The 11,204-nt window shown below is 30.9% G+C and overlaps 1 long non-coding RNA gene across 1 annotated transcript; it reads left to right on the top strand.

Annotated features, from left to right (window-relative positions):
- The first annotated feature begins 654 nt into the window (after positions 1 to 654).
- On the top strand, positions 655 to 7,742 carry LOC11439448 (uncharacterized). Its single transcript, XR_003006906.2, has 6 exons — positions 655 to 829; positions 3,145 to 5,680; positions 5,906 to 6,379; positions 6,484 to 6,769; positions 6,880 to 7,311; positions 7,389 to 7,742. It is a non-coding gene; the product is annotated as an uncharacterized lncRNA (long non-coding RNA).
- Positions 7,743 to 11,204: the final 3,462 nt, after the last annotated feature.

Here is an 11,204-nt window from a genome sequence, read left to right as displayed (position 1 = left end):
TTTCTTTCCACACATTTCATTTTTAATGGTTGTATAGAATCTGTAAATCTCTAAATTCGTCTTTCTTTTGGTATTTTATATACTTTTCTTGACTGATGCTTTCATCAATTTGTTTCTTATCTATACTATACATCTTAGATTTATTATATTTATAAAAACTGGAAATTATGAGAATTGTTTTGGTATGTGCGTTGGTTTTGTATTCATAATTAAAGATTGCTTGCTTGTGTGTGTTATTGAATGAATTCTTTGTTATCAAACATAAAGAGAACAAATTCTTTTATTTTTCCTTCTTTTTGATAAAATTAAATTCTTTCTTGGACCATAAGTTGCTTCTTTGTTGGTTGAAGAATCCTAGCTAGAACCATTATATATATTATCATTCCATTCCAATTTAGTCTTCTTCACCTATATTTTACTCTTGGAAAAGCTTATCAAGTTGGGTGCGTTTGGTTTGCAAAACAGCAAGTACAGTACAAAACAGTACAAGAAAGAACAACACAATACAAGGGAGAACAGCACAAGACAAATTTTTATGACATTGAATAATTTTTTGTTTTATATGATTTTTGGGGGACAAAATGCTATTTTGATATTTTAGACAACTTGTACGTGGGACAAAAAGTTGTGCTGTGGTTTGCTGAGGGACAAAAATATCAGTTTTTGTCTTGCCTCCAGTTTGTCATGTACCTGAAACAGTTTTACAAATCAAACACTGGATAACTGGAGTTGTTCTGTCCTATCTTTTATTTTTTAGCTAATCAAACGCACCCAATATCTCTTATTCTGTAAAAGGCAATTGTGTATTTTAGCATTCTCTGAGGCCCTGGTAAGTATTCCACTTATATTTGCTATTATTTTTTCTGGAAAATATTTCAGACTTTTATATCCATTTTACACCTTGAGAGAGATAAGAGTATAGATTGATGTGATATGTTAGTGATGTGTTGGGAAAAAAGAGATGTTAAATGAGTGTATGAAATTTAAAGATGTACAAATTGTGTCTTTTATATTTATATTTACTTTTCACATGTGTGTAGTAAACCTATTAGTATTTTTTTAAAACAAATTTACAAAATAAGAAGTACATATAGGAAAAATGGAGGGAATCTGACCACTCAAAAAAATACAAAGATACATGAAACTGTTGTATTTGATTGATGATCTTGAAATGAAATGTAAATTTTATCAAGCCTTACAACCTTCAATTAACCTACATTCTTAACTGTGTAAGAATTTGCATTATTTACTTTTTTTTAAATAATTTTATACTCTCTATCCACGTCTTTATATATATTAGGACTCTCCTAAACACCTCTATAAAAAAAATAAAAAAAACTCATAAACAGTTTCTGATAATATTTTCTGTAACTTTTTTTTATTAACTATTGTTTTTGCCAAATAAATACTTTTATTTAGCTACATGTAATTAAAGCTATGATTGAAAAAATAAATTAGTTCTCTCTCATTTTTAGCTACATCTAATATAGAGGGAAGACCAAGTTTTTCGTGTGGTTTTCTTTTTCCATTCAATTTTATCAATTCTTTAAATTCTACTTTCCTATATCCAATCAAATAAAATTTCACCACCAAAAAATACAATCAGCTGATTTTATTTTTCTTTCTTTTAAACTATTTTATTAAGAATTTATCATTATTTACTTAATAAATTAACTGATTTTTCTTTTCTTTTTTATTCTCTTGGGTTAGGTTTATGTCCCTTCATTCTATTATTTTTTATTTTTTCATAAACAACTTTATGAACATAAAAATAAAATAACTTATTTTCTTTAATTAATCACATAAATTTTTGTAACTTGAGTAACAATTTTATCAAAAAAATGGAAACACGAGCAAGTTATTGTCCGTTTTCACTGTATATCTATATTATCAATACTGAAAGTTGAAGTAACGTGTTTTCCATCCTATTTTACCATTCATTTAAACTATTTTTCCATAAAAATATGATTTAATTGTTTAAATATGCATACCTATATATAAATGGTATATCAAATTATGTGGTTAGATGTTTTTTTTTAAGAAGCTAAAATGAAATTTATTTAAAACACAGAATCCTAGCAAGCACAAAAAATGTTAAGCTAGAAGACTGAAAGAGCACCATACAAAGGAAAAGTGTCCGTATATATGCGGAATACTCAAACAAACACCCATGTATCAAATATAAACTTTTACAAGTAAACCAAAAACACCCTCCAAACCGTTAAAAAACATCTCCAAAATAACCATCAAACCTACCAAAAATCCATGTAACCGCACCTTAAACAAACCACATCAGCTAACATCCATGTATTTGAAAACCTCATCAACAACAAAACTCCTAGAAGAAAACCCACAAAAAGTGTAACCAACACCACCAAAACTACCACCATTAACCTCCAAAAAACCACCCGTAATCCCCACCAAAAACCAACACCCGCCACCTCGAAAACCGATAAACCCCACTGACCCTCCCATCAGCCACCACCACACACCCCTAGCCACCACACAATCACCACGAAAACAGCTACGACGTTTTCGATGCTCTCTCTCACCACTTCATCACCACCACACCGCAGATCCACCACCACACCACCATAAGTCAGTCTCTTCTCTCCACCGATCCACCAAAACAGCATTGTCGACACCACTGCAAAACCACCACGTCATCACCACCTTCATCTTCTATCAACGCCAAAATCGTGCCCTACTCCACCACAACACACCAATAGAAAATAGAACACGCGACAGGTCGAAACAAAAAAAGTTGTCACCGTTTCGAAGAGGAACACTAAGTGAAACTCTCACACATAAAATTGATGTTATTGAATGAGTGAAACTCTAAGTGTAACTCTCACACTTAAAATTGATATTATTTTTTTTACTGTAAATCCTATATGAATATTTAAAATTGATATTAAGGCATGAATGATTACTAGAAAAATAGAACTAATGAGTACTGAGATGCGATAATCTAACAAAGGATTGATCTCATTCTGTAGATAAAATAAAGAAATGAAGTCTCATTCTATAGACAAAAAGGAATTTGAATTTATAGTTCTGGTTTTTACAATCATGCACTTTATTAGCTCTAGCAAGATTTCTAATAAACTATTTTTCCTTTCGGTACACATTTATTTCACGTAGAGCAAGATGGATTGTCTTACTGAATTGGGAAAGGAAGCTGTCACAAAATTGGGAGAATTGGTTGTGGAGTCAATCATGAAGCATTTCAAATATTTGACACAACACAAAAAAATCACAACAAATTTGGAGGAAGAACTTGAGAGGTTGAAAATGATAAAACAAGCATTGCAAACAAGGGTTGAAACTGAAAGAAGGAAAGGATATGAAATTGCACCTAATATGCAAAAATGGGTCTATGATGTGACAACAATTGAAGATCAGTTGCAAAAGTGGCTCTCTGATGAAAATAGAGTTAAAAATAGCAAAAAATGCTTTGGTTGACAATGCTCAAATTTAGCATTTAATTATTCATTGGGAAAGGAAGCCACTAAAAGCCTTGAAAATATTACAAGCATGAAGGAAGAAGAAAACAAATTTCAAGTTATTTCATACCCTAAACCTCCATTAACACTTGGATCTACCTATACAAAAAATATCAAGAGCTTATTGTCTAGGGAGAAGATTATAAAGAGGTCATAGAGAAACTCAAGGATGATCAAGTCAATATGATTAGCATTTGTGGGATGGGCGGAGTGGGAAAAACCACAATGTGCAATGGCAGTGGTCGTCTCCCAATATATAAATTATGAGAAGGTCCAAATTCAAATTGCAGAGGTTTTGGGCATGGAATTGAAAAAGGTCAGCGAGAAAGGAAGAGCCATGCAATTACATGAGAGACTGATGAGAAAAGATAAAAAGGTTCTAATTGTCCTTGATGATGTGTGGGATATTCTAGACTTTGAGTGTATTGGACTTCCTTATCTAGAACATGAGAAATATTGCAAAATATTGCTCACATCACGGGATGAAAAAGTGTGCCAAAATATGGGATGAAAACTCAATTTTCAAGTACCTCTGTTGAAAGAGGATGAAGCTTGGTATCTGTTTCGAGAGCTGTGAGGGGAAGTTGTAGATAGAAATGATATCAATCCAATAGCAAAAGAGGTTGCAAAGGAATGTGGCGGCTTACCGCTTGCAATTGCGACAATTGGAAGAGCACTGAGCAATGAAGGGAAGTCTGCATGGGAAGATGCACTAAGACAATTAAACGACGTTCAATCATCTTCCTCCTTGGGTGTTGGAAAACATATCTACCCCCGGATTGAGCTTAGTTTAAAGTTTTTGGGCAATAAAGAACATAAGCTCTTGCTTATGCTTTGTGGATTATTTCCAGAAGACTTTGACATTCCTATTGAAAGTTTATTGTATCATGCTTTTGGCTTGGGATTGTTCAAATACATTAATGCATCATTGAAAGCAAGAAACCGAGTGCATACATTGGTGGAAGATCTAAGACGAAAGTTCTTGTTGTTGGACAGCAATGTGCTGTGAAGATGCACGATATTGTGCGCAATGTTGTTATATCTATAGCATTTAAAAATGCAGAAGATAAATTTATGGTACAATACACCTTTAAGAGTCTAAAAGAAGATAAATTGAGCGAGATCAACGCAATATCACTTATTTTGGATGATACAAAAGTGTTAGAAAATGGCTTACACTGTCCGACGCTTAAACTTTTACAAGTAAGTACAAAAGGCAAGAAACCATTGTCTTGGCCTGAACTTTTCTTCCAAGGCATGAGTGCACTTAAAGTTTTATCCTTACAAAATTTGTGCATTCCAAAACTGCCATATTTATCCCAAGCTTCACTCAATCTCCACACGTTGCAAGTGGAACATTGTGATGTTGGAGATATATCTATAATTGGTAAGGAACTTAAACACCTAGAAGTCCTAAGTTTTGCAGATTCTAATATTAAAGAGCTCCCATTTGAAATAGGAAATCTGGGCAGTCTAAGATTATTGGATTTGTCAAATTGCAACGATCTTGTCATCATTTCTGATAATGTCTTGATAAGATTGTCTCGGTTGGAAGAAATTTACTTTAGAATGGACAATTTTCCTTGGAAGAAAAATGAAGCTTCACTGAACGAGTTGAAAAAGATATCTCATCAGCTAAAGGTTGTTGAGATGAAAGTTGGAGGGGCTGAAATTTTAGTCAAGGATTTGGTTTTCAACAACTTGCAAAAGTTTTGGATTTATGTGGATCTTTATAGTGATTTTCAGCACTCTGCATATTTGGAGTCAAATTTATTGCAAGTATTGATTATCAATCTATTAATAGCATATTGATGATCTCACAATTGATTAAGAAATGTGAAATCCTTGCAATAAGAAAGGTGAAAAGCTTGAAAAATGTTCTGACACAACTGTCAGCTGATTGTCCAATTCCATACTTGAAAGATTTAAGGGTTGATTCATGTCCTGATCTCCAGCATCTGATAGATTGTAGTGTTCGTTGCAATGACTTTCCACAAATCCATTCATTGTCTTTTAAAAAACTTCAGAATTTGAAAGAGATGTGTTATACACCTAATAACCATGAGGTCAAGGGAATGATAATTGACTTCTCATATTTTGTGAAATTGGAATTAATAGACCTCCCAAGCTGTATTGGCTTTAACAATGCAATGAATTTTAAAGAGCTCAATCAAGTAAGTAATTTATGTTTTTAGTTGTTGTTATTGTTATTATTGTGTGAAATGCCACATCTATTTACCACACTTATTGTTGTGTGTGTGTATAGTCTTATAATTTTATCTTTTTTATAAGATTAAATGTGTATATCACTCATTTCACACATGTTAATTGCGATTATAGATTCTACTGTTGAATTATTTTGTTCATTTATTTAGCTAAGTAGAAATTTACCTTTTTAGGGTGAATAAGTGGGGTGTCCGACATTCGAACTCCAACATGTATTCACTTTTCTGTCATTGCAAGAGAAATCACAAATCTTGAGAAACTGGAAGTTAAATCTTGTGCGTTGATTGAGAATATAATTGAATGGAGTAGAGATGAAGAAGATGAAAATAAAGGGCATGTGGCAACTATTAGCTTCAATAAACTTGATTGTGTATCACTTTCAAGCCTTCCAAAGCTTGTGAGTATTTGTTCAGATTCACTTTGGTTAGAATGTCCATCCTTGAAGCAATTTGATATTGAGGATTGTCCTATCTTGGAGATGTATTTCTTACCAACCAATATTGATGCAAAGCATGACAACCTCAATAACGTAAAAGATGTTGGTTTTCAAAGTTTCCAAGAAAACAACTCAAGGTCTTCAAGTTGGTCCTCTAGAAATGATACCTAAATTTATTCATCAAGTAAACCCAAGTAATAAAAATAGTAAGGTATTTTCCACAACTATACTATAGTCTTTATATATAATACTAATAGCATTATCCACAATAGTTTTGAGAAATCTCTTACCTTATAATATTTTCTCTGTTTGCAGGAAGCACCAGTAACACGAGAAATGCATGATCATATACCTTCAATTTTTGAAATGAAGATCTATGCATAGTAAAATGTGACTTGCTGGATGTATTATTTTTTCTTGAAGAAAAATGCAATTTCACTATTCTATCACACATGAAAACGATCAAAATTGAAAAGTGTGACAAGTTAAAGGCCATAATAGCTACAAGAGAAAAGAGAGAAGACATGATAAACTCTTCTGCTCTACTAGAATCTCTTCACTTAAGAAATCTGCCAAATCTTGGGATAAACAACAATTCATGGTGGGTATCAAAATTATTTGTCACTATAGATATTTGATAATATTTTCTTGAACATGCAGATTGAAAATCAACATTAGCAAATTGATTATTTTTTTAATATTATTTTGTAGGATGAGTTTGTGGGAGATCATGTAAGTTTAACTTAACTTCTTTGCTCATAGAAGAATGTAACAAAATCAACATCTTGTTCTCTCATTCAACCATGAGTAGTCTTGAGAATCTTCAGAAGCTAGAAGTATGACAATGTAAAAACATGGAAGAAATAATATCTAATCAAGAAGACAGAGAAGCAACTAATGATAAAATCATGTTCTGCAGCATCTACTTCTTAAAGAGCTACCCAACCTTAAGGCCTTCTTCCAAGGTCACTATAATCTTGATTTTCCATCATTGAAAATCAAAAAGATTTTGGAAGTGTTTTCAAGATGTGATTCTGATACACCTAGGCTTGAGGATTTCACCATAAAGATTGAATCACTCAGCAGCAACGTTTAAATCATTTGTAATTAAGTCTCATCTCTCAAAATATAAGTTGCCTACAAGTAAATTATTACTTTCTCAATAATTAATAACTGTAGCATTTTAAGTGATGATTTAGATAACCATATTTGTTTTACAGGTGGCATCACAAGGATTGGAGATGTTGAATTGGACCAAACAACATAACGAGGGATACTTCATAGAAAACTCAAAAAATAAATATCAAAGAATTTCATAAACTCTTGGTACTTGTACCTGAGATACATGTCAGGGTCAGGATGTTTCCATGGCCACAAGCCTTCCAAGTATGTCTTATGTTGGGAAGTAAGGCTGGGAATCTTCTCTGCTTTTTTATCTCATTTTTGTAGTCATTCAATCCATATACTTGCCCTGAACATTTGGAAGTAAGGGTTTTTTGTTTGTCTAATATTTCAGGGTTCATTTTAAATTGGCTTAATTGCACTTTTGAACCCCTATCTTTTTAAAAGTTGCGGTTATGGACCCCTAACTAATTTAAATACAAAACAGTCCCCTATGTTTTGATTCTTTGACAGTTTTGGACCCCCAAGGCAAAATAAAAAATAAAAAAAATTGACACGTGGCACCTCACTTAGGGTGCCACGTCAGCGTTGACCGAGTCAACAATGGACTGGGGGTCCAAAACTGCCAAAGAATCAAAACATAGGGGGCTGTTTTGTATTTAAATTAGTTAGGGGTTCATAACCGCAACTTTTGGAAAGATAGGGGTCCAAAAGTGCAATTAAGCCTTTTAAATTCTATCAAGTCTCAACCTTTTCCTTTTTTCTGGTGTGTATTCGAACTAGTCCTTTACATATTCTAAGACAGACTAATGATTTTAGTGACTACGAAAGAATTGATATTTCATGCATATCTTTTACACTTGCAGTTCTTTCTTTCAAACTTTTAAGAAGTAATTTCTGTCACTACTATATTTATGAATTTTTTTTATAGAGAAATGTTTCGGCAAAATTACAATTTTAGTCCCTTAACTTAATTTCAGGTAACACTTTGGTCCTTTATCTTTTTTTCATTTCAATTTGGTCCTTTTTGTCCATTTTTATATACATTTTCAAGCTTCAAAATCTAATATTCTTATGCAAACATAGACGAGGATCATAGATTTGAAGATTGAAAGATCATAAGAAAATAAAATCATGAATTTTAAGCTTAAAAATTCATATGAAAATGGACAAAAATGACCAAATTGAAATGAAAAAAAGATAAAGGACCAAACTGTTACCTAAAATTAAGTTAAGAGAGTAAAAGTGTAATTTTGCCGAAATATTTCTGACTATAGTATATGTTTAAATAATAAAAGAATCCCTGCAAAAGTTTGTTTTGACATATAATATATAACAAATTTACTCATTAGCCAAAAGAAAAATCATTCATGAATAAAATTTTAAAGAAGAACAAATAATCTCTGTTTGCTTCCTGTTGGCATTTAATTGAATCAATGATTTTACTTGGGCCATGAAAGAGGAGCCTTCATTGTATATAATCATCATGAAGATGTAGTAGTTAAAGAAAGAAATAATTTCATGGTTTTCTTTAAGTACAAGGTTTGCATGATTTGTACTTCTTGCACTCTGATTCCTCAAACATATCTTTTCCAATCAGTCAATTCGTTTCATATGCATTCCTTCTTGATTCCTCCTACATTCCTCTGGTATTATGTTTGAAAAGAAAGAAAAAAAATTACTAATAAAAAATTATTAGGTTTGCATGATTACTAATCTATATACTCTATTAAAATTGATGCCATATGAAATTCCCATTTTGTCCCTAGAATGGGCATTTAAGTAATTTTCTAATTGGTGGGTTTGTTTTGGTGCCACCTCATCTTTTTTATGCCAAATTTCCCATTTTGCCCCTCACCAATTTTTTAAATTATTTTCTAATTTTTAATAACTTTTAACTATTTTCCAATTTTTATGTTTTTAACTATTTTTCAATTTTTTCTCCCAAATTCAGTTGCTTCTACATTGCCGTTGTGGGAGATTAAGGTATCGTTTGACCCGGCTTTTTTCCAAATTCTCTACATTTTTAAGGAGAAGTTAGGTCAAACACAATATCAATTATTTTAATTTCAATATTGTTTAATCATCACAACCTCACAGATATATTTATTCACGTTGTCATTTAATGATATCAAATATTTTTTCTTCAACCTCGCGAATATACACACACATTAATGTTTCGAGTAATATTATATGTCTGTTTGTCTATTTTTTTGTTACGATAACGCATATAATTTTTTTTTGGTGTTGCTTGGTTGGGTGCTACCTCACCGATTTTTTTATTTTTTAGTTTTAACTATTTTCTAATTTTTTCTCCCAAATTCAGTGGCTTCTACATTACCGTTGTGGGAGATTAAGGTATCGCTTGACCCGACTTTTTTCCAACTTCTCTAAATTTTTAAGGAGAAGTTGGGTCAAACACAATATTAATTATTTTAATTTCAATATTGTTTAATCATCACAACCTCACAAATATTTTTATTCACGCTGTCATTTAATGATACCAAATATTTTTATTTCCTTTCTTCAACCTCGCGAATATATACACACACATTAACGTTTAGAGTAATATTTTATGTCCGTCTGTCTGTTTTTTTGTTACGCTAATGCATATAATTTTTTTTAGTGTTGTTTGGTTAGGTGCTACCTCACCGATTTTTTTTTAACTATTTTTCAATTTTTTTTATTTTTAACTATTTTCCAATGTTTTCTCCCAAATTCAGTTGTTTCTACACTGCCGTTGTGGGAAATTAAGATACCGTTTGACCCGGTTTTTTTTTTCAACTTCCCTATATTTTTAAGGAGAAGTTAGGTCAAATACAATATCAATTAAGTACTTTCTAAAAAATGTATCTTTTTTAATGCATAAAATTGAATGCAATGAACTTTGACCAAAAGTTGTTGAATGCTTCTTCAAAAAACTACTTCTCGACAATTTATTTCACAAGCATCTCTCTTCAATTCACGTTGGAAACCTTTTTATTTTTTATTTTTTAATATTATACTTCAATATATTTTTTTCTTCCATTTAATTTGAAGCATTCAATTTAATTTTTTTTAAGGAGGTTCCATTTAATTTTATTACCTTTTTTTCAAAGGAATTTTATTATCTTTTTATCACTTATAATTTCAATATCGTTTAATCATCACAACTTCACAAATATTTTTATTCACGCTGTCATTTAATGATATCAAATATTTGTATTTTCTTTCTTCAACCTCGCAAATATATACGCACATACACATTAGCGTTTAGAGTAATTCTTTATGTGTGTCTGTTTTTTTGTTACGCTAATGTGTATAATTTTTTTTAGCGTTGCATAATGCGTATGATTATTTTTATAAAATTTTAATTTTAATTAAAAGTAAAATTGTAGATATCTTTTCTTCAAAAAAAGGTATAGATGCCTAAAAAGGTAACAAACTATGCATATTATTTTCATGTTCAAAAAAATTAAACATATCTGTTTCCATGACACCAACAATGTAACAAATATAATATCATATAATATAAATTCTTATCTTTTTGAAAGACACAAAAAATATGGTATTCTTATAACGAAATTTGTTATAGAGTATAATTGAAATAGAAAAAATCAAATATTTTGATATTATTTATATTATTATTCCAGACTCCTTAAATTGTTTCTCCTATTCAAATATTTAACAAGTTATTTATATGATGATATTAATTTGTATTCATGTTACACAAAATAAACGTTATTGAGTAAATATCGTATTTGTAAAAAAATATCTTTTATTTTTTTAACATTTTTAGCCTTCATAAATTATTCTAAACATTTTATTTATTTATTATGTTAATTAATAATAAATTCAAAGTTTTGTCCTCATGAGTTTAGCTCAGTTGATAGGAACAATGCATAAATACATGCCAAGTCCGGAGTTCGAACCCC

The sequence above is a fragment of the Medicago truncatula genome, chromosome 7, assembly GCF_003473485.1.
Source record: "Medicago truncatula cultivar Jemalong A17 chromosome 7, MtrunA17r5.0-ANR, whole genome shotgun sequence".
In the NCBI taxonomy this organism is placed as follows: domain Eukaryota; kingdom Viridiplantae; phylum Streptophyta; class Magnoliopsida; order Fabales; family Fabaceae; genus Medicago; species Medicago truncatula.
The sequence above is the reverse complement of the archived record's forward strand: the minus strand, read 5'-3'. Positions and strand labels throughout refer to the sequence as shown.